At 42.1% G+C, this 22,062-nt stretch overlaps 1 protein-coding gene and 1 long non-coding RNA gene across 2 annotated transcripts in view; one reads left to right on the top strand and one right to left on the bottom strand.

Moving 5' to 3' along the window:
* The window catches only part of LOC111253508 (THUMP domain-containing protein 1), a 67,367-nt gene that overhangs the window by 24,609 nt on the left and 20,696 nt on the right, over positions 1-22,062 (bottom strand). The window lies entirely within an intron of this gene.
* LOC147754848 (uncharacterized) lies at positions 10,799-13,022 on the top strand. The gene is made up of 2 exons (XR_015316268.1): positions 10,799-11,104; positions 11,553-13,022. It is a non-coding gene; the product is annotated as an uncharacterized LOC147754848 (long non-coding RNA).

The raw sequence follows: 22,062 nt of genomic DNA on the forward strand, positions 1-22,062 counted from the left end.
CTAACAAAATTGACTTTCTGAGGTGATGATTTTATTCGTGTGAAGCTGTCTATTTCTGGCACCTAGTACAAATAAATTTGTGACGACTACTGCGAATAAAGCTTTAGGCTGATAAAAATAATCCATATATATGTATATATATCGCGACCATTTGGAACGATAATTTTGGTCATTGAATAATATTGAATTTTTCCTATTGAATTGTCATAGCTATCAAAAAGCAATCTGTCACGTGACGGTTTATGATGAGGATCTTAATCAATTGCTTGTAGTACAATTATAGCTAAATTAAATTATTTAATAAATCGTGTACTACAAGTAGCCGTTTATCTCTAACGTCTAAAATAAGAATGATAACCACAGAGCGAATTGCTCCGAGCGATAGGTATATTTTCTTTTAGCTACAGACGGGACAAAGCGTAGCATATCCGTTTGTTTAACACGAGAAAACCATTCAAATGAGAAAAAATTTTAGAAAACTCTAGCCTGTGATTGACTAGAGTTCGGCAACCTCGGTCAACCATTGCCAACATAAACTCCCGATATGTTGACGGAGTCAATTCAGCGTCCGTTCAGGAGGAACCAGCAGCCCACTCAAGCAGCCGTAACGGAACGACGCTACCCTTATCGTAGCCGTACGAGTAGGTCAAGGTACCGACTAGGCCTATCGCCTACAAGCATTGTCCGTCCTTATAGAACTGACGCTGGCGCGATCGCTACTTGCTTTTCTAGTTATTAAATGAAACACGGTTACAGCTAGTACTAGTAATACATGTAACGCTGTTGGTAATATTGCCGTCTAGTTTAGCAGTAGAGATGGCTCCTTCGCACCTGAACTAATGACAGTTGCTGTTTTTCTTCTTCGCTGAGGATCTTCCAAAGCCTCATTCGGTGCTTAATATTTATCTAGCGCGCTACTGTATATTCGAGTTCCGTCTATGCCTATTCGTCGATTCCTAATCCGGCTAGCTATATACATATGAACTATTGATAAAGGCGAACTGTTAGGCAAAGTAGAATAAATTTGCTGCGACCCAGCTAAATGGCGTTTCCATTGGGCACCAAGTGAGCTTTGAACGGAAACTTACGCCACACAGAATAATTTTTAAGGCTTTTCCAGTCTGACACTACGTCTATTTCTGTAGATATTTCATGGGGACTTTTTTAAAAATAGTTTTTTTTCAACTGTTTCCATACATAAATGCCTCTTGTACGGTCTCCAAGGCAGTCGCAGCTGAAAAATTTCATATATAAATATCAATCAATGCTCGATTCACGATTGTTTATTGAAGTTTAAACAGACTATTCAGCTATTGCTAGCCGGTTTGATGACGTTAAACCTTAAAAGCGACCTGGTCGCTTGAAACTACAAGTTGAATCGGTCTCGCCAACCAGGCTACCACGAACCAATCGGTCTAAAAAATGCCAGGAGATGATCTGAATGAACATTCCGAATTTCTGAGAGAACATCAGAGACCAGCTCGGAATGGGCATGCGTCTATTATACATGTAAACCGCCAAACAGTCAAGTAACCGTTAACCAGCTTTCACTGTTTAACGTATTGTTTTTGACGCAGACACTGGTATCACGACGAAAAACCGCTACGAAATATTTATGTACTATAACGGTAAATGCTTAAATCGTTAATTAACGAAATCTTACAAATGTTCTCAGTTCAAACGATCCAATGAATAAACGCTAGGTGTCCCGCCGGTCGTTAGAACTTTATCTTACGGGGTCATTTGGAAGACTGCATAGCAAATCTCGGCCTAATTGTAAGGTGCCAGGAAAAGTGTTATGGACGTTGGGACCATCTGGTGAGCGCTTAAGCAGAGAGTGGAAACCTTAATGAAAAAAAAACTAACATTTTTAAACGAAGCAGTAATTTGGCTACTGAATGGAAAAGACTTGTGTTAGTAAAGGGAGCTTAGAAGAAAGTTCATTTTTAAGTTTAATTAAAGCAAAGTAGGAGCAGGTGTAAAAACTGCATTGAAATAGTTGAACGTTTGACTTCAAATTCACATCTTTGAGGTGGTTTTAATTGTACACCTGTTTTTTCCATGTCAACCTTTCGGCGGTACTTTGACCCCGCCGGATAATTTGTTGTTGGTGTGTCCTACGGCTTGCAGCAGCCTGGATGATCTGCTTTCAGTTCTAAGAACGCAGCTATCGAAACCCTGCCCTCGTAAAATCATAGCTATAGGTCCGATACATTGACTACGAAGAAATTAACCTATGGAAGTTGATTCAAAGAAAAAAGGGAAAATAGCAAGTCCAGCCGGAGGGAAGGTCTTACCTTGCCATGTACGTGTCTCACATCAAAGGGAAACATTGATGTCAGTCTCATACGTTATCTGTGCAACACATTTCTCACTCACATAGAAGTCGATTAACTGATTTTTCGTTTTTGAAGACTCATTCGGCGATGTCCAAGCCTCATTTAGCCTAAAATCTAGGTTGTTTTCGAACAGACGAAGCGATATTTATTGTGAAGTCGTGTTCTCTCTACCTATAATTAAATCGACACAGGTGCTTCTCAAACCAAGCGTCGCGAGTTTGTCAAGCGTAAGCGTCCCCACAGTGGCTAATACTTCCGATCGCTTGCCTTCGGTTCACCTGTAACCTGTAAGAGTTTTCGTCCTTATTTTATTTGGCCCACAAAATAGAGACGTCTAGATTAATGGAGACATCTGTCTTGGCTAGCGTCACAAGCCAAAAGTGTTCAGCTAAAAGTCGACGTATCGATCTTGATATTTGAACTACGAGGACAGCTTACAGCATTGTAAACTCCAACAGCGATAAGCCAATTTGCAGGGTAATCAAATGGATCGAAATCTAAAAGTTGTTGCAAACTTTTCTACTTTTAGAACAAACGTACCACTGATACCTTACAGTGACTACAAGTGGTGAAGTAGGCGGTGCTGAATATCGTCAACAAACGGACCACTGTTTAGGCTAATAATAGATGGACTTATAATAGACAAAAGAGGACTCAGGCGTGAAGCGGCAGACGCGTGCATCGATCATCTCATGTGACGCTTTCATTGTGCGTACAATCAGAAAGAGCAAGACCTCAATCGCTAAGGTTGGCGGCGAGGTCACCGCCGACACTCGTGATGACTAATAACTGTTTATGATAATTGTTGTAATTAAGGCTTCGGGCAACCGCTAAAGACAGAAATGGTTTAAAAAAATCGACCACAAACAAACCTATTGTCTTCTGTGAACACATTTTGCACAGGCAGTAATCATTACAACAGTATGTGTAAAGCAGTTACTAGCAAAGCGATGGGCTATCAGACATACACTACTGTCTATATATAGTATAAAACGGCTCTATTTTTGGCCTGTAGCGTTGCTACGGTTGACTTCATGCGTTCGATGTGTTTCTACGTGTAGCATGCCTCTGTGCGTAATGATAATACAACATAAGCGGACACATGTATCTACCGTATTGTTAAGTTCAAATCTTGTAGGTATTTATTTTTATATTTGTTATCCCATTTGAGTCACCTGCATACGGTGCGACGCTCGGTGCCGGACGTATTCTTGCCCCGTGACCAGCGAGACCCAACGGAGCAATTTTCGATTCAGTGTTCTGCGGACATAAATTTGCCGCTGGTAAGCCGCCGATAGGACTCGTTCTGGTCTCGGGGCCCCTGCCGCCGTGCTCTGCTGCTTTGTCCAAAAGAGATCAGCAATCCTTCCTGACTGAGTTTTAACGGCAATGGCAGAGCTGCGCCAGCGTCTGTATCGTTCAGCTTTAATGACACCTCACTTGACTCTCGGCGTTCTTCGTTTACGAGAGCAAACAGCCGGCGCAAGAGTGCTGATATGGCGTCAATATTAAGCCGGCGGCGACGGCACCTGCCGCGCGACAATGGAGCGACAGCTGAGGCGTACCTCGTTCAACCGAACGGGGTCAACGGTAGCGACGTCGATGCAAAGAGACATCTTCGTTACGTTACATCACAACGTATTATCGTTACTTTGTCCACTGGTTAACATTAAAGGGTTCATTGAGCGGTTTTTGATTGCTGATCAGACAGCGGTCAGCTGACGGTGACGGCGTGGCGCTTGTATACTGTATTCAATGTTTATTGTATCGATGTAGTTTATTGGGTATGTAATATTGATCCAGTGGAACATTGATACCTTCGACTTACGACTGGGCGCCCGCTGCCACGTAAAAAATCATCATTCTGTGGATGAATGATGTGACTGGACCTGCAATTTATCTAGTAGATCGTTGAAACACTTCGTACACGTGCTGAATGAGTGACACTGGACAATATCAAGATTGATTCCGTACATTTTATTTACTAACGTGACAGTTTGCTGACCAGTGCCAAGAAATCTAGTAATCTTATCTAGTATCGTTAAATTACTCTGTTGTCTTTATCGTTTCTATTACTCAGGGTTGATGTTAGATTTTATGACTTTATCTGAAAGCTGTAGGATTGTAGACGGGATACAGACTGTAGAGATCTGAGTAGCTGATGATTGACTGAGCACACATCAAAACCGGGTTAACTCGCATGGTATTGTAGAGTACATTTCGATAATAGCGAAGCTCAGTTTACGAGGTTGATTTACTATTTTGTAGCAAACGGTGTGCTGAGACTGCTCCGAACCCCCGCATGTCACTGAAATTGACAAATCGATGGATAAATTCGTCTGCTCGAAAGGCCGCTACCCTGTGCTACTATTCAGAATTTACGAATGATACCCAGCGGAATGCCACGATCCTAATGCCTGCCAACAACTGTGAACTATGATCACCTAGAATTTTACTGGTAACTCTGATCTAATCGCCACTCTTCGAACGTGTGCTTTCGAGGAAAAATCAAGCATAAGCGATTCGATGAACGAAAAATAAAGCCTATTTATTTTTCTACGAACCAAGAAAATCCTTTATCCATTTTCCACGTCACATTGAATCGGCCTTTGACAGGTGTTTCGATGATGAGCTTATTTTGTCTATATGGTATAAGTAGATAAACAGCTCATTCTTGTCGCATAGATCGTACACACTAAGCTATTTGAGTTTCCTTCGATAATCCGACAGGCCTCTGGAAGCTCTATGTCTAATTCGCTAAAGCGTTGCTTTCCTACTAGGACTACCTAAAGCAAAGACGAAACCTATGTTGGCGTGGACATGTCCTCGAGTGCTGCTCTACGATTCCACAAAACGATTAATAATTATCTTGGACTTTTGCTATAGAGATCCTGGCGGTCGTCGCCATTTGTTTTCATCTAAAAACGTTATCGCTAGATGCCTTTGACGTCGATCGGCGGGACGAGATTCGGAGATCATTCAGAAGCGCTAAGGAATTTCCGATCGTTTCGAAAAACTGAGCTTAATCGTTCGCCATGCGAAAGCGGAACGCGATGGAACCGGTAGCTGACGGAAGGAGACTTTTATATTTACTGGCTAATTTTAATTGACAACTTGCAGTTGGTTTGTTAAGGCTTCGAGTGATTGTTTGAGCCTATATCTATTAAAAACGTGCTAGAAGTGCTGAAGCATCCGCTGTTGGCTTTTCCAGCTGTTTGGCTGCAATGTGGTGTTTCTTTTGATTCTGTGTTATAGCTCAACACTCACTTGAGCGAGTGTTCCGAAAAAACAGAGTCACTCTAGTATAGTTATTAGCGTTCATCTATTCTTCTACAGGTTGAAGTTTTACTCTTTTTTTTTTTACTAGAAAGCAAAAGCAAATTATTACACACTGTTAGCTGACCTGAGGCAATCTTATAATTTAGCCTAAACGAGCCCTATTTCCTTTTCTGGCAAAAGGGCAGATTGTCATGCGAGTAAGCACTAGATTGTCCGGAGTCCCGACAGCGAGGAAATTATAAAAAGTAAGTTTCTGGATTTTCAAGGAGTCATTTTACCCTGATCGCGCTACATGGCGTTAAGAATCCCAGTAGAGGACGACTATGAAGCAGGTTTATTAGTTAAGCCGCTTACGCATTCGTACGGCACAAAAGAGCTGATTACGATAGCCATACAACGTCTATAGGCATCAATGATCTGTACAGGCGGAGCCGTAACGAAATTCTGACATTTTTTTTTATTAGATAGCTACGCCTCCGACGCGTTATCGAGGTTTCGGCTCCGATGTACATGAATATTCGACAAATTAACTGAATAGAATTTACGAGGCGCCGTGCGAAAAACAGCACAGCGAAGATATCCCTGCCGGTATTCGTCAGGCGAAATCGATCTTCTGCCGAAATTTTGTTCTTGCGTTTCGCTACTATTTGACCTGATGAAGGCAGTTGTGAAGAGATCTGTGCCTAATTATGCGGCATCGAGCCGGCCATGCAGTATAGCAGTGCTGTACCAATATCATCGAACGGGTTCATTTGCATTTATCGATGTATGGTTTCGACTTCGTTCCCCTTTGAACTCTTCCATAGCTCAGGCCACTGCCGACTTTTCCGCTGGTCGGAGCCTACGGCAAATCTCCAATTCTGGAGAACTGGTGTATGTCTTCTACTAGTATTTTACTAGTCGTGCAACGTCGTCCAAGAACGCTACAGTTACATCGGCGGTAACGGCTGACCGACGAACGAGAAACAGATGGAGAGTGAAAGTGCCATATATAAATCATCCCAGAAAATTCAGGAACATGACAGCAGTAACAATTTAACAGCGACGCCGGTACCAACAGTAAGCGTTCGTGTCGGTTTGGCTACTTCGGCTGCGATAGCCATCCGTAAGAGAAGGGTAGGTTCGAAGGAGTCCCCGTGATAGGTTAGTGGGTAACGTATTTGCCTGCTAATCTTAAGGACACGCTATAGTCTGGCAGTAGACAGACTTCGTTTCGCTAGGAACCAGTCGTCTGGCGGAATGTTTAACGACGGTACCGGCCGTAAAACTCGAAACGTAGAGGCTGTGGGCGGAAGCAAGTAGGCGCCGATAAGTTGATTGGTCTCGTCTTTTGCTTGTTTATTGTTGTCAGTGGGAGCAGCACCGTCGTCATCATCGTCGGTGTCGTTAGCGGAAGCTTGGAAACCCCTCTCAGTGAGTTCCGCACACATACCGCAACGTCTATGTAATTCAGCGCAGGCCCACATATAGTACAAGTACTTGCTTTATGCGTGGGGATCGAAAAAAGAACGGATCGCGTAGCCAATGAGGTTTGTAATGTAGCGCGTATTTGTGCTTTCACAAGCGCCTGCATTCGAGAAAATTCACGCAGCCCTTTGTAAGCGGCAAAAATATCAGCAGCCGTAACACCTCTACTAGCGACGAATACCAGTCTGCGATACTGGTCCCGACCGAAATACATTTTCGAATCATAGACCGCCGGCTCATAACGGTAGGACGATGTACCAATCGTCCAAGTCGTCGACATTGAATAAAGGATGCAACCGATCGGCGGTTGCGCCAAAGCAGAAGATACATTTTATGAATAGATGACGTGAGAGGTAATGCCGGCAGCCAAAACGCTTCATTGCGGGCGACGCAGCCGTTTAAGTAGATCTTACATTTCTGACGAGTCGCTGACGGCGAAGAACGCGCCAAACGCCAGATAATACAAGATAAAGCGCCATGAAGCAACGCGGCACAGGCCGAGAGTTCGATACGTGCCGTAACCTGGAATGCATGGCTCAATACATACATGCAGGTACCGTTTGTCGTGCAAATCGGCAAGCAAAGGGCTTGAGCACGGTTACAAATAAAACCAATATATACTAAAGTCGACAATTAGTATTTGAAAATGGCACAATGCTGACTCAAGGGGGTGTGTTTTTATAAATAGTTTTTGTGCTCATTCAAAGACAACGATTCGACATAAGAGACATTTTCATTAACTGACCGGGCAGGATCGAATTCAGTCAGTGGACATGAAATAGGTATGAGTCATCTGTGTATTGACGGAGTCATTGTGTTTTTTTTTCGATATGTAGATTTTCGCTAGCTAAATGTATGCACGCGGCGGCAAAGCTGTGCTATGCATCTCTTTCTTTCACAGGTCGTTAGTTAAATTTGATGGGATCCAAAATTATGTAGAAAAAAATAGGTTTTCGTCGGGAAAGGAACAATTAGTAACACCGCAGTAGACCCTCGACGTAGAAATCTACGGATATAACTGGTCAGATACGATCAATCTGATCCGCGACATGTCCGTCAGAACGTTAAACAGTCGATCACAAGTCGAAATGTATTAGATGTTCTATATATTAGCCGATTGGCGGTCGGCCAATGATCGGTAATCGATGGGCTGCATATACAGCCAGTAACACTATACGACTTAGTTAGAATGAACTCATCATTTGATAATTCCTAAATTTTCTAACCTAGAAAAATTAGGACTATGACTGCTTCAAGCTCTGCAATGCGTCGTGTATTAGGTAGTAGTATAGGTGATAGAGACGCCGTTTGTTTGAGATAAAAAAAAGCATAACTTTTCTATATCAACGCAACGAGGACAGCAAAGAAATCGTGTACTATATACGGGTCTCGTTTTACACCCAGAAGGCATGTCTGGAACAATTGGTCAATCTTTATACTTCAGGGCAGCTTCTTTCTTCTTCAGATTAGTTCGTGTGGGGAGTACATATAGATAGACACCCAGATTTGGCTCTTCGCGGGAGTATCACGGCAGCGTATCGGCAGCTGCAACGGAACCAGCCGGAATCAGTTTACGAAATTTGACTAGTAAAAATCACTAACCCGAAGTAAAATAGATTTAGAGCATCATTGTATTTAGCCTCTGTACGAGTTGCAATTGCGATTTACTGCATTTGAGCGATTTCGATCCTAAGAGCAGAGCAAGCGTTCGGGTCCAACTTGTTGTCCTACTTTTGAACATAGCCTAGAAAAGGCTACAGAGTAGGCTTTCCGACAAGTGGGCGCCAGGCGTCGTTTTTTCTCTGCGTGCCCAATGGTTGTAGTGGAATTCATCACCTTAGCAATATTGGTCGTCCTTCTTTGCAACTACGATCTAATCGTCGAAATTTTGCGCAACGTCAATGGCGAAATTAGGCAAATTGAAGGATCCCTACGTTCATGCTATGATAGTTTTCAGCTGCTTATAAGATACAGATTGCTCGTTCATATGCTGATCAGGGATTAAGTCTAAATCGGCTGTTTACCAGGGCACAAAGTTTCTAACAGACAGCTGTGGTCACCGCCGTTTAGCTGTTCTTCCCTTTCGCATCTTCTCCGCACATCGCTTGCTGCAGCTCTTACTGCAGCCTACAACTCAATGCATTAACAATCGTATTGTGGTTATGGCTAAAGTGGTTTTTGATGACACCACCAACAGCAAAAGAAGACAAAATAGAGCTTTAGCAATCGAGCCTCGCTTTCGATTAGTCCTGCCTAGATACGTGTATATTTTCCCCTCCCAATAAACGTAATTCCGTGTTCTGCGTCTATTGCTTAAAGGGCTAACGTAGAGTCTCGCCGTAGAAACTTTTCTCGGTGCATTTTGTTACAGTTTTTACAAACGTTTCCAATTTCTGCTACATACATAAGTTGCTCTAGATAAATCCAGTTGTCACGCCGATCCTTCCCATGTTTTTGCTGTTGTTGTGTTGACAACAACGAATTGCTGTTACTTATGACCCTCGTCGTCATTAAGACCATTGTGAACAACAGAAAATAACCGCGAATCGAAAGTGAGTCAACATCAGGCACGTTAGCGTGACGTATACCTGTTTGCCTATCGTGACATGCAAAGGTGCACATTAAATACAACGTATGCTTTAGCGTGAACAGCATTATATAATACGACGATAATAGCAGAATTTATCTAGGAAGTACTATATTATTATCGTCTTTATTACGGCATATCGTGGGTACAACTGTGGCCACCGCGGCTAGCAGATGCCGCCAGCGTCAAGAGGCCGTGTCCGACGGCTTCAGCCAGCCATCTAGGATGGAGGCACAAGAATTCATCATTGGCTGTGACCGTGGTCTATGACGAGCCCACTGTTGGCGTAGGAGCCGTAGTACTGCTGGAAAAATCAGCAGGATCGCTGGAGTTGGCAGCTGCAGTAGCGATAACAGCCATTAAATATCGCAATCAGCTTCGATGTCGCCGTTGTAGCTGTTGCAGAGCGGCGCGCGGTTTAAGTATGGACGCTATTAACGTCCGCTGTCTCTCCAAACGCCGCTGATACCGCTACTATATCTCCTTAGTTCAATTTATCGACCAGAGGAGCGGTTGGCCGCAACGGATAAGTATTACAGACGCAATCACATGAAAACGCACAGTCACGTGTACTAACTATGATTAAATTTACATTTGCGTTATCAGAACTGAGGCAGCTGCCCAGTTTCGCTGGTCCAGGCGCGTCTATTTAGCCTCGGCTACCGCCTGACGATCGCAGTCCCCTCAAATCAATAAAACCGTATTGAACTGTTACATTCGATGCTGCCTTAACTTAGGCCGCGCAGTCCCTGCTGTAGCCATCATCATTGCAGCAGCTACTTAAATGAATGCAGATGGACCACTGCCATATATGTATAGATAACTACGAGTAAGACACACAGTATATATATGTCTATGGATAGAAACGCGCGATGAATAGCCGACAGGTGACTACCTGGTCAGCTGATCTACCGTGCGCCCCTGCGCAGATTGCTGCACGTCGGCGGTGCTGAAACGTGGACAGTCAAGAACTGACAGTTGAAGAAGCTGGCTACACATACAAATGCACGCGAATAACTACCGATGTACGTGCACACAGAGGGCTGCTTTCTGCAGTCGAGTTAGTTTGGTCGTCCACATGAATCATGTCGTCCGGCAGAGCTTAGTTGCATATACGCGGTATAGAGATAGGCAAATAGTAGATACTGGACCGTAACAGCGAATATGGTTTCGCACTTTGCCCCCCGCTGTTGTTTGTTCTATGTGTCGATATAGCGATACTTATTTGTTGCCGATGAAACTGATCTTGTATATATTTGCTTAACAGGACGTAAATAGCAGAAGTGAAGATAGTTTCATGAAATTTAATTGCCCCTTGATCATCTTAGGTGATGACGGCACGTGACAACTATCGTTATTATAATCATGGTAAACTGAAAATTATGCTATTGTGGCCTGCTAGATGTACGCAGAGGTGTGGACTCGTATCATGGTTAGTTTATAAAAACGTACACATACCAGGTACCCGAACATAACTACCCCCTATACTACTATTTCGACAGTTTGATACGACCAGTTATTGACTTCGATCATCGTGCCTGTTTTGTAGATCTTGAGCTGGATCGCTCGCGAAATTATGAGGTTTTAGAATAATCGAACGCGATGCATTATTCATGCCCTATGTAAGTTTGATTGTCGATTAAAATATGGCACCATTAGGTAGCAATCCGCAGAGGAGAAGTAACATGCGTCTATCGCATCTATGATATTGATATGATTCATTGACTTTTGTTTGCTTTACGAAAGGTACCTGAACATAGGTAGAATTCCAATACGTTCACCAATACCTTATTTGATCCGTACGTGCCCCCGTATTGCGTGACGATATATATATATATATATATCGTTGATTGACTTTCTGGCACTCATTTTTCTTTAAGTGGCAGCACTACGCGATCTCGAAGACAAACCAACGCCGATTGATCGAATGAACGATGGCCATTCAATGGTACAGAGTCGACTGCGCCTAGTGATGGCATGGTTCGCCAAGTTGCTACCCTCGTACTCTCTTCATTGATATCACCGTTTCGGTTCCCCTAAGAAGCATCTTCGAAAATCAAGACAGATTGACGGAAATCAAGGGCGGGGCAATCATATCACATAACGCTCATACACGGCGCATGCCAACGTATGCTGGTCGCGTGCATCGTGTTAAACAATCAGACTTGTCGCATTTTTACTCAACAAAGTATATACAGTATTATTTAGCAGCTTTGAACAAAGTTTGGTTTCAGATTCGACGAAATGCAGAGTCAAACACGCGTCTAAAATGCTTTCCCCTTTTTTAAATAGAGAGTAAATCGTTAGCGCTTTTCTATCGATCAACTTGTCATTTCTCTTTTACAAAACAAACAATACGGGGCAATAAAAAGGGCTGAAAGCATGGATGCGCTACATTGTGGACAGCGGAAAGCCTTGGGGGGGAGAGGGGAGAGAAGCGTTGAAGAGGACAGACTATACGGTCTTAAGCCATCCGAGGGCGCATTCCCGGCTGCATCAGTACTGACCGATAGGAACCATAGAGAATATCAGTTTTACCAAAAGGTTCTCGCTAGCCTTTTGACACGCTAGGAGTTCATGAAAACGGATCTAATGCCCTTCGAAAACCACTTGTAGTTTGGTCTGTCGCGTATACGATATCCCCACCTGTGGCAGCCTTCTAGCGTTTATTATCGATTATTTGATACGCTATGTGGAATTCCCGACAAGCAGAGTTATGTTGTCTAAAGTCGCTTGTCAAACCTGATAAGATACTGTTTTTGCTGTCGGCGTTGTCCAAAGTGGCATGCCCCGAAAACGGTTGTGGGTGAGCCGCAGAGCTTGACTATCCATGTGAGAACCGATGACTAGGCGTATGCTCAAGAAGCAGCGAAGGCTTACTGATAGATGGAAGTACTTAATTGAATTTTTGGATTTAACGAATAAAGCGCAAAGCGAAACCTTGCTACGCTAATCAAGTGTGATATCATATACATAGAAGTGGTAGTCGTGCCCGCGTCCATGGGTGCCAGGGCCGAATAAGGTATCTGGCAAGGAAACGAAATTGTTTTTCAACTTTAACTCCATTGTAAGGTTGAATGCAATACGCACGATATTGGTTCTTTTTATTAAAACAAATAATAATCATATGGCTGAAACCAAACGGTTTCCGTAGCTAGCAGACGAATCACGACTTAATTTCGCAAAAGTGCTACACTCTGGCGACGCTAAATATGCTGCTGTATCGAGGATTAATAAAACTCGGTCGAGTGTTCCAGGAACAGGTGAAATTGTGTAGGCCCAGAATGACTGAATTTGTATGCATGGTCCTGAATAAATGAATAAATGCCAAATCATCCAATCAAAAGCTATTACGAAGGTTTTTTGCTTTTGATTTAACTGTGCGTGGCGGTTTAACTTGACATATGTTAAAAAAAACTGTTGGAAACTTATACGTGACATCTTGCTTTTATTGTAATGAGCTTTTTAGCTTGGCGCCAACAAGTCGCTTAAAGTTAGCTAGTTCGTCTTTACTAACCTGTCCTTGTACTATACATTATATGGGGAAAAAGTTTTTCTAAAAGTTTACTTTGTACACAACAATGATGCGCTGTAAATTAGCGAACATGCGTTTATTTGAAATTTACATAGGACGGCAATTTTCCGTGTAGCAATACATCTATTTTTACAAAGGCTTGCTGAAAGAAAGGTTATAGTTTCGATGTAATTCCGATTTACCTTCATCTGTTGAACTTCGTTAATGAATCTCAATACTTCTACCCGTTGACGATGGCACAGTGAAAAGCGTATACAAAAAATAACACCAGAACATTAAACAAGCGCCGCTATCACTGGTCGTGCCTTTTTGAAAGGAGGAGATAAATTCAAGTTCGAAAACCTCCTCGAAATGCTTCCTTTTGACGTATTGACAGGCCATCAACTCAGTATATTCAATAGGCCTCTTAAAATACTGTTAAATCTCGATGCTGACAAATCAATTTATTGTTTCCTCATTGCCGCCATTAACAGGATGAAATTTGCCGATGCTGCAAGATCGAATACTGATAGCAAGTATCCATACTTGATACTACGAAGATCATTTAGCAAGTTACATCTGATCCTAAAACAATAGAAAACGCTCACAAATTATTAACCTTATCGGATCACGACAAATCGGTTAACCGACCAGAGCGACAATCCCTGAAACGGCAGTGATATTCAGACGATTCGAAATAATCATTTCCGATATCAATATACCAAGCATTCTAATTCTGTAGCGGAACAGCCGTTGGAGAAGTTCGCGCCGCGACATTGTGCTTTTGCCGGATAAAGTTCGGCACATGCTGTAAAAAAGCAATTGTTTGTTTAGGTCTGATTCCGCTGTCGTTTCTAAGCCAATGCTATTGTTGCCAAACAACCGGCCGGCTTCAAAGCGGACATGTTCGAGACTAGAACACCATCTAAGGTTCCGCCGTGACGGTTTCACTCTAATAAACGCTAACTTTCGACGTAATAAACTAAGAACGGCTGGTTTTGTATATCCTACTAAATTTCAATGGTAACTTGCCCACAGCGCTGTCCCATATTATTGTATGAATCAAAATGTTATTCTCATTACACCCAGTTTGGCCCAAGATGCAAGCAAACAGTTTCGCGACCCGTTTTAGATGGATAGAAGTTCTATACCTGGGTCTCTCCAAGCGTCTCGTTTTTATCGCGTTCCCGTATTGATGCAAACTAAATGTTGCCGCCCGCTTAATTCTGTAGCTGCTCTGAATTATACCGGACAAAATTGGAGGGATTGAAAGCTAAAATTCACCGTCGATGATTTAAAAAAAAATGGTGAAAATGCGTTTTCCGCCATCTACTGCAGCGTGGCATAGATTCGTGTCGAGGGAAAGAGTGAGATATTCAGTACCCTACAGAGTAGTAGTAGTAGTAATAGTAGAAAAATAAACCTAAAGTACATGTATATGAGCCAAAAGAAAGGTTTTTGGAATTTCATTGCTCTATAAATGTCAGCAGTACTGCGAGGGTTCCGTGTCGTCTTTTGTGTTCTGCTGCTCCTTGGCCTTAATTTCTATATTTAGTGGTAACTGTTTCATAATGAGACGTGGCACCAAAACGACGTCATTGTGACTGTTACTGATACTGTTGATGGAATCTTTAATCCCTTTTAGTTCTGTTACCCTAGTCGGTTCAACCGGACGATGAGATGGTGTGGGTGGAAACCGTCTACTTGATCCGCCGTAATATATGCAACGTTCACTCGCTTTATGAGTTGTTATAGTTGGTCGATAATCTGCGGTCTATCGCAGTCCTCCCACAGTATCACTGAACTTGCCGACTGGCGCGTTAAGGTTACTTAGCGGTATCACAAAGAAAAAGTAATCATACAATATTCTTGCATAGTGTTTGGAACCGCGGTGGCCCAGAATCACTACCTGATTTTCAATGGCCTGTTCGCTTGTCCGACTGGCTTATCCGTACGAAGCTGCGGTCACTTGCCCTTCGAATTAATTTCAGATCGCAAAACGGGGCCTTTTCAACCGCTGGATTTTTAATCGCTGTCGCATTATACATTAGGATCCGATGATAGCTTTTGCGGTATTGAACCGTGCCGTTTTCGCGTCACAGCTACCAGCCAGCACGATCCCCTTGTCCTGATAACCCTTCGACACATATCTATAAGTATTTACGTACACCTAGTATACACATATATCCTGTAGTATGTGTCAATCCTTCCTCAAAACGCATCATGTGTTGAAGTCCGTTCCTATCCAATAAGCGTCCACAAATATCCTATTAATTCTAAACCAAACAAATGTTACTTCGCGTTAGAGCTAAAATCTTAGTAGAAACGGTAGTTCCCTTAAAATGGTAATATCTTACTAGAACGTATCTGTATACTAGACTGATGTAGTAAGTTTCGCATGCATAAAGAGCACCAGTGCTAAGTAATTGATCTCAATGTGAACATAGCGCTCGTGGGCCGATTCGCTGCGCGGTCCTGCGGTAAATCCAATCTACCGCCGGCGTTAATGACGTAATAATAGCGGTAACGGCATCCATCGGGGCGACAATGGCGAAGAGCCACTAAACAGTCGTCGGCGAAAGTCCGATGGGCGGATTCCCACGAATACATCGAAAGGTGGCGGTGCCGTAGTCGCTGGTCATGATAGAGGACTTCTATGGGTTCTCAAATTGCGATTAAGAAATCGTCATAGCCGTACGAGTCATTATGGTACAGGCAATAATATGATGTGCTGATTAGCGTATTATTTTACACCAGTGAACAAGTCTATATTTAGTTGCAGAATTTGAATGGTAGATCGGGAGCTGATCTGTGGTCGCCACCGAGTAGCCAGGCCATAGCTGCTACTACGTTGTCGAGTACGAATCGCTGATTTTCGGGAGTTCGAAGCTGCTTCAAGCTTGATAGCATCATTGTAGCCACAAGTGCGTGCGGCTTTACTTAGTGGTCTTCTGCGCTGTACGTTCCAATGTCAGCGTAAGCGTAAATGGCATGCGAAAATTGTCAACAATCGAGAACTGCAGTATAACAGTGGACAATTCACAGGAGATCCACCCACCCGCGACAAGTTCCGTCATCTCTACAACGAGCCAATTCGGTGATGGGTGCTGTGGGCGTTCGCCTGCCGATCGGTAGTATGTCCCTGCCATTCGATTGTCAGAAATTCAATAATTTCACTGAAATGTATTTTGCAGTATCAGTGCCAACGGCTGCAGCTTTTGCTACCTGTGCAGAAGACCTCTTTTTACAGCGGCTCTAACGACCTCCCCAGATACCACGGCTGCTGCTTCGGTTCCCATTTTTTTGCTACGGTTATCGTTGGTCGTATCGAAGCAATGGGTGAATTAGTACCTATTAGTACATCCATTTGACATCGGTAAAAAGGCCAGTAAAGTGGTTAGGACAGCAATAGCAATAGGCTAAGCATGCTTTACGCCGACAACCAAAACAACGGAGTCTAGCCTATTTGGCCTGCTTGCTTAGTCCGAACATTTGAGCAGCGTGTGAGCTGTTGATCACTGTGAACTGTTTGATCAGGCTTATCCTGACGAGATGTAGAGTACCTTCGAGTAGGGAGATACAAATAAAGAATAACAGTATTGCGCCTTTCATCTATGCATTTTTTTGATTGGACTATTGTTGGGCCACGATGGATTGCGTTTCTCAATGCGTTCTTGGCTTTTCTCAACGCGTCGAAATCAAGCAGGGCGTCGAGCTACCAAAGAAGATAGATTGAAAACGATCTTATGTCCTGTCTTCGCAATAGGCATTCAGGAAATGGTTGCAACTGGGCTTTTGGTAAACAAAATTGAAATAAACGATGCAATCATCTGGTGGGCCTGGTAAAACGCCTGAAGACGGTACCGGACCCAGAATTCTACGCCACCAAGCGAGCGTTTAATGCTGTGTTACGTCATATCGACATTCGATACAGATTCGCAATGTAGTTATCTCTTCCAATAAAACCATCATTGTTCCTAATGTATGAGTAATATTGGCATATCACCTCGTTTTGTGTGTATGCACGCTCAATAAGTACACTAAGATCCAAAAAGAAGCACCGCGTCCTGTTCATTTTAGACATCCATATGCATCTGCGTAGGGCTCAAGCTTTTCGACCTAACGTATGTGTACTCCATAGAATGTAGAAGCAACAATATATACACCACAGCTGGCCCAGCAGTCATAGCCTGCTAAACGTTAACTCCAACGTACTAACTTTCGTTATTTAAGCTTCCCGAGATGATTTTTCAGTGCGGAAAGTCTACGGTGTCTAATGAATCTAATCCTAGCGAAAAGATGAGAACGTCAAGCACCGTACGCAACTGTAGCTGTTATCTATTAACTCCTGCGTCAACGAAATAAACTAAAAGATTTTCGGTATGTTGAAATAGTTCGGTTATTGAAAGGCGTTTAGGCAACCCTGCTTTGCTACCGTAATCGTTCTCGTGCAGAGGTCTCAACGTAACATCAAGCCTGGTGTCTATCGTAATTACAAATAAGAGTGCAGTAATAAAACGTTATTAAGGTATTTGAGAACCCATTTAGTTAGCAGAGTTATTCTGCTGCTGAACTTCTCTGCTAAGTTTTCTCCCCAATAACCAGAATATTTTCATCAAGTTAATAAAACAATTTCCAAAATTCGAGTTCAATGTGACCGACTGTGATGTCGCGGTTATTTTTAACATGACAATCCAATAATCATGCGTCAATTGTCAGCATCTGTGAAGCTCGGTCATCTTGGAAATTTCTTGACGTTTGCAGGATGCCGATTTTCTGTCGCGTTTCTACAGTGGATTATCTTAGCGTCACATTAGAACGAGCTACTATGACACGATGGACCTATCTGACGTGATCCCATTGTATTCGTCCTATTTCAGACTTTTGTAAGTGGCTGAATGTCCTTGAGCCGGACAGCGCGTAAGGCGACAACGGTAGTAGTTCGCTGCGAACTCAACGACATTAAGCCGAATAAAGAGATCACATTGGATAATACCGATAACGAGCGTTGTGAAACCCTATGAACACTGAAATGTCGCTAAAAAGATGTGGAACATGTGGAAACAAGCACGATCGTTTAATCCTTGCAATGTTCATTAATTCAACGATAGCCGATAATATCTCGAAGTGTAGCAACATCTTTTCGATTTTAGATTGCCAGCAAAAAAAGTAGGGAGAAACACAGTCTACTCTCGAATTAGAGTTACTCTAGAACGTCTACTCTAAATTCAAACGGTAAATGCAAGTAAGGGAGCTATTGGTGTTCTATGCAGCAAACGTGTTTCTTTGAAAGCTCACATGGGTCGCTAAATAAATGTTAGATACCAGATAATATTTGAAAATCAATACAATATGTAAGGAAGGCTAGAATATACCTTAAATGATAACCCAAGTAAAACTTGAGGTAGAACAGGTTATCATAGGTACTTTGTTCCGTGTATACTATATTTATGAGCTCTTTTACTAGAACTCTCCTTAAAATTCCTATAATTAGAACAGTATTTATAATTATTCGAGGAACCCTTATTCTTATGACCTATCTCTTATGACATATTAATAATATTAGCCCGAAAAATAATTTTTCTTGTCGGATTTTATGTATAATTTTCCGTTTTATAAATATTTATTCTAGTTGATTTTGAACAGTAAGGACTATTGGAAGCAGATAGATAACTGTAGGTAGAACCAGTTTCCGTCAATTTTTTTTTATTACAACAATTCACTCGAATAAAGTAAATATAATTATAGGCCAGCACTTAAGTTAAAAATGTGTTTAGCATTACAACAGCTGCTTTTTTTTTTGTTTATATATGTATGGTAAAATGCGAGCGGTGAAAGTAATTTCGTGGGTCTGTTTTCATCTCGATTTTATCTATAGTACATTCATTGTTAAACACCCTAACATTTAAAAAAACATATTATTGGGTCTTATTAAGTCTTAGGATATTTACATTGCTATTGCTACACTTAGGAGATATTTAGCGAGTAAATCGCACCCGTGCCGGCAGGAATGCATTGTTACTACAAAACATATATACACACAGAAAAAAACCAATAACACTGTATGTTCCTTCTTAAAAAAAAAAGATAAAATTGATATTATAATAATATCAATTAACAGCAAGCCACAGCTCTATCATAAGTAATGGTGCTCTTTTGTTAATATTGAGAAAAATAACAACTTTGATGTTTGTTTACGGCCTCTTCTTCGAAACGGCACTCAGTAACGTTAAAAAGAAAACTTAACTTGACAAGTGAGCGTACGCTTTTTCCAAGACTTATAGCATGGACGTTTGAGATTCTAATAATAGGGAACGTACACTCTAAACAGGGTCACTGATATCGACGACGGTAGCAAGCCACCATTGGAGAAACATGCACACCACTCTTCGCTGGTGGACCACGATCGAATAAATGGGTTATAGTGTTGTATTATTTTAACATATTTCGATTACCATGATTGACCGGGTTCGTTGTTCTAGCAACTGTACCACTATATAGTATACATGAAAAGTACCTCTAGCAAAGTTCTTTAACCTCAAACTACACATACAAGCCTAAAATAGCATATGATCTCAGGATTCCCTTACATGTAACATTCTTGGTTAGCTTTGAACAATTTTTTTATTCTGCTATTGCTATGTCCATAACTAGGCATCATGTTTAACCGTTGAGCTCACAAGTCTTTCTTTATTTGATATCAGTCGTACTGGTTTTACTATTTCCGTATCAGGACATCATCAACGACTAACGTTCTGAACTGCAAAGCTTTTAGTCGAATTGACTTGAAACCGGTAGAAGCAGCGGCTTCGTTGTCGATAGTGTCCCTTCAAAATTGTACTGCGACGATGCGGATGTTGCTAAGATGAAAAAGGCTCGCCCGAATTTCCTATTTTGTCCTAACTTCCTCGTTATGTTCGTTTATATGTAATTGGCGCATGCGAAAATAATATGTAAAAGCAGATATATGTAATATTATTACATGGCTTCATCGTAGCAGTCCAGATTCACCGATGCTAAACATGAACTGAAGCTTCTTTATCAGGCAAAAGCACCTACGGCATAATAACATAAGCAAACAAAGTCTACAGAAATCATTCACTCGTCCCTCCGTGTGCTATTTATAAATTGTCTTTTGTCTGTGTGTTTCCCTATAAAATCTATTCGTTCCCACAAAAAGACTCTCTACACATGGATATACAGATGACATTACGTAACTAACTTCTCCATAAAACTGTCTTTTACGGCAATCATATTGTTCTGAGACGGGCAGACAGATTCAAGCAGATTTCAATCTCGCAGGGACAGAAACAGTCAAATTGTAATCCTACCCCAATTGAGTTTTTGCCTGCGTATCGCTCGACAAGAAAAGGATTGACCGTCCCCTCTTGTTACCGGCCGCCGCAGTATCAATAGCAGCAATCAAACAGTCAAGAGTAACTAGCGTTTCAGAAAACGCTTGAGCAAATCCCACGAGATATCATCAAATCAATGCTCGTATAAATACAAGTTGAGACTTGATAATCTGTTATTATGTTAGATACTTGATTGGCAACAGCAGCGGGTTCGTACACACTGTAGCCGAACCATATTTTTCTCCATAGTACTCTTGTCATCGTCTGTATAGTTTAGCAATAATCGGTGAAACCCTTTGTATCTTTCTTCTATCTACCTGATACTACTACAGAATATAGCGTAGACAAGCCTTTAGCAACTGTACGCTTTTTGCTATTGTGCCATGACGGCGGTCCATTCACACGAGTTTTGCAAGCACTTCGTAAACCCCATGAATGAAGCGGGTTTTGCATTGTATTGTATGCAACCGTGATTGCAGGTATTGCCCCCCATTACCACCTTGTTGACTAGGTTATAGCAACTGTAGATGCAGTGAACCTTAAAGCCTCCTTTAGTCGTGCTCTTTGTTGTTTTAAAGATCATTAGCACTTCATCGATGATTCGATACAATAACTGCAGCAGTAGCAGCAGGACACGTGACTTCACTCCTATTGTATTATACGTTCCCTGAACTGCGTCCTGTGACACTAGCGCCGCGTCGCCATATTGCCACCGTAAGTTGCTGTCACCAGCATCGCTAATAGCAGCCATGGCGCAAAAGAATGACTGTTCAAAACGTATCTATCCAAGGCGAGCATGTACTAGTTCGTTTTGCCTCTTGTTTCCTTTGAACAACGTATTTATTATGCGTATCTGTGATTCGTGCGGCTCCTCTATGTCGTATTAAACGCGTCATTTGACTGCACCTTTGTTTTTAACCAAAACACAGACAGATAACGTAAAACGGACGAACAAGCGAACTACTCACGGATACTCACACGTCAAACAAGCAGATATCGTAGCCGTCGATGGGTGCCCCTGTTACGGTTGTTAGATTCCTCTAGAATTGCAATTAGGATCTGTTGATCAGGGGTCGCCTCTTCACTAGCCGTTACCTTTGCCACTGCTATTATTGACAGCCTTGACATAGCTATTCCGCCTGCCCCTCTGTGTACATAGCATGGATTTTCCGATTTGAAACTATCACTCGCTTTCAACAAAGCGATCTGTATCCTGAAAGCTGCATTGTGGCATCTTTGATAAAGATAGTTACGTTTGAATTCTGCGTATGCTGTACGTACGCCATTTTCGTTAGGTGTTTTTCATTTCCTAAAAGTTGGCTCAACTAACTATTATTGCAGTTATTATGGTTACTATTGCTTATCAGACAGTACACATATATTACAGGGGTTGGGTTCGTTAAATGCTTCCCGTGTTAATCAGCTGTGTTGATATGAATTTTTACCTTATATTTACCGTCGGTAGTTTGTCTAATATGTCCGTGAGGATAAGATATAGAGGGAAAGTAAGATGAAGAAGCT

Source organism: Varroa destructor, unplaced genomic scaffold (genome assembly GCF_002443255.2).
Source record: "Varroa destructor unplaced genomic scaffold, Vdes_3.0 BEIS01000006.1, whole genome shotgun sequence".
NCBI lineage: Eukaryota > Metazoa > Arthropoda > Arachnida > Mesostigmata > Varroidae > Varroa > Varroa destructor.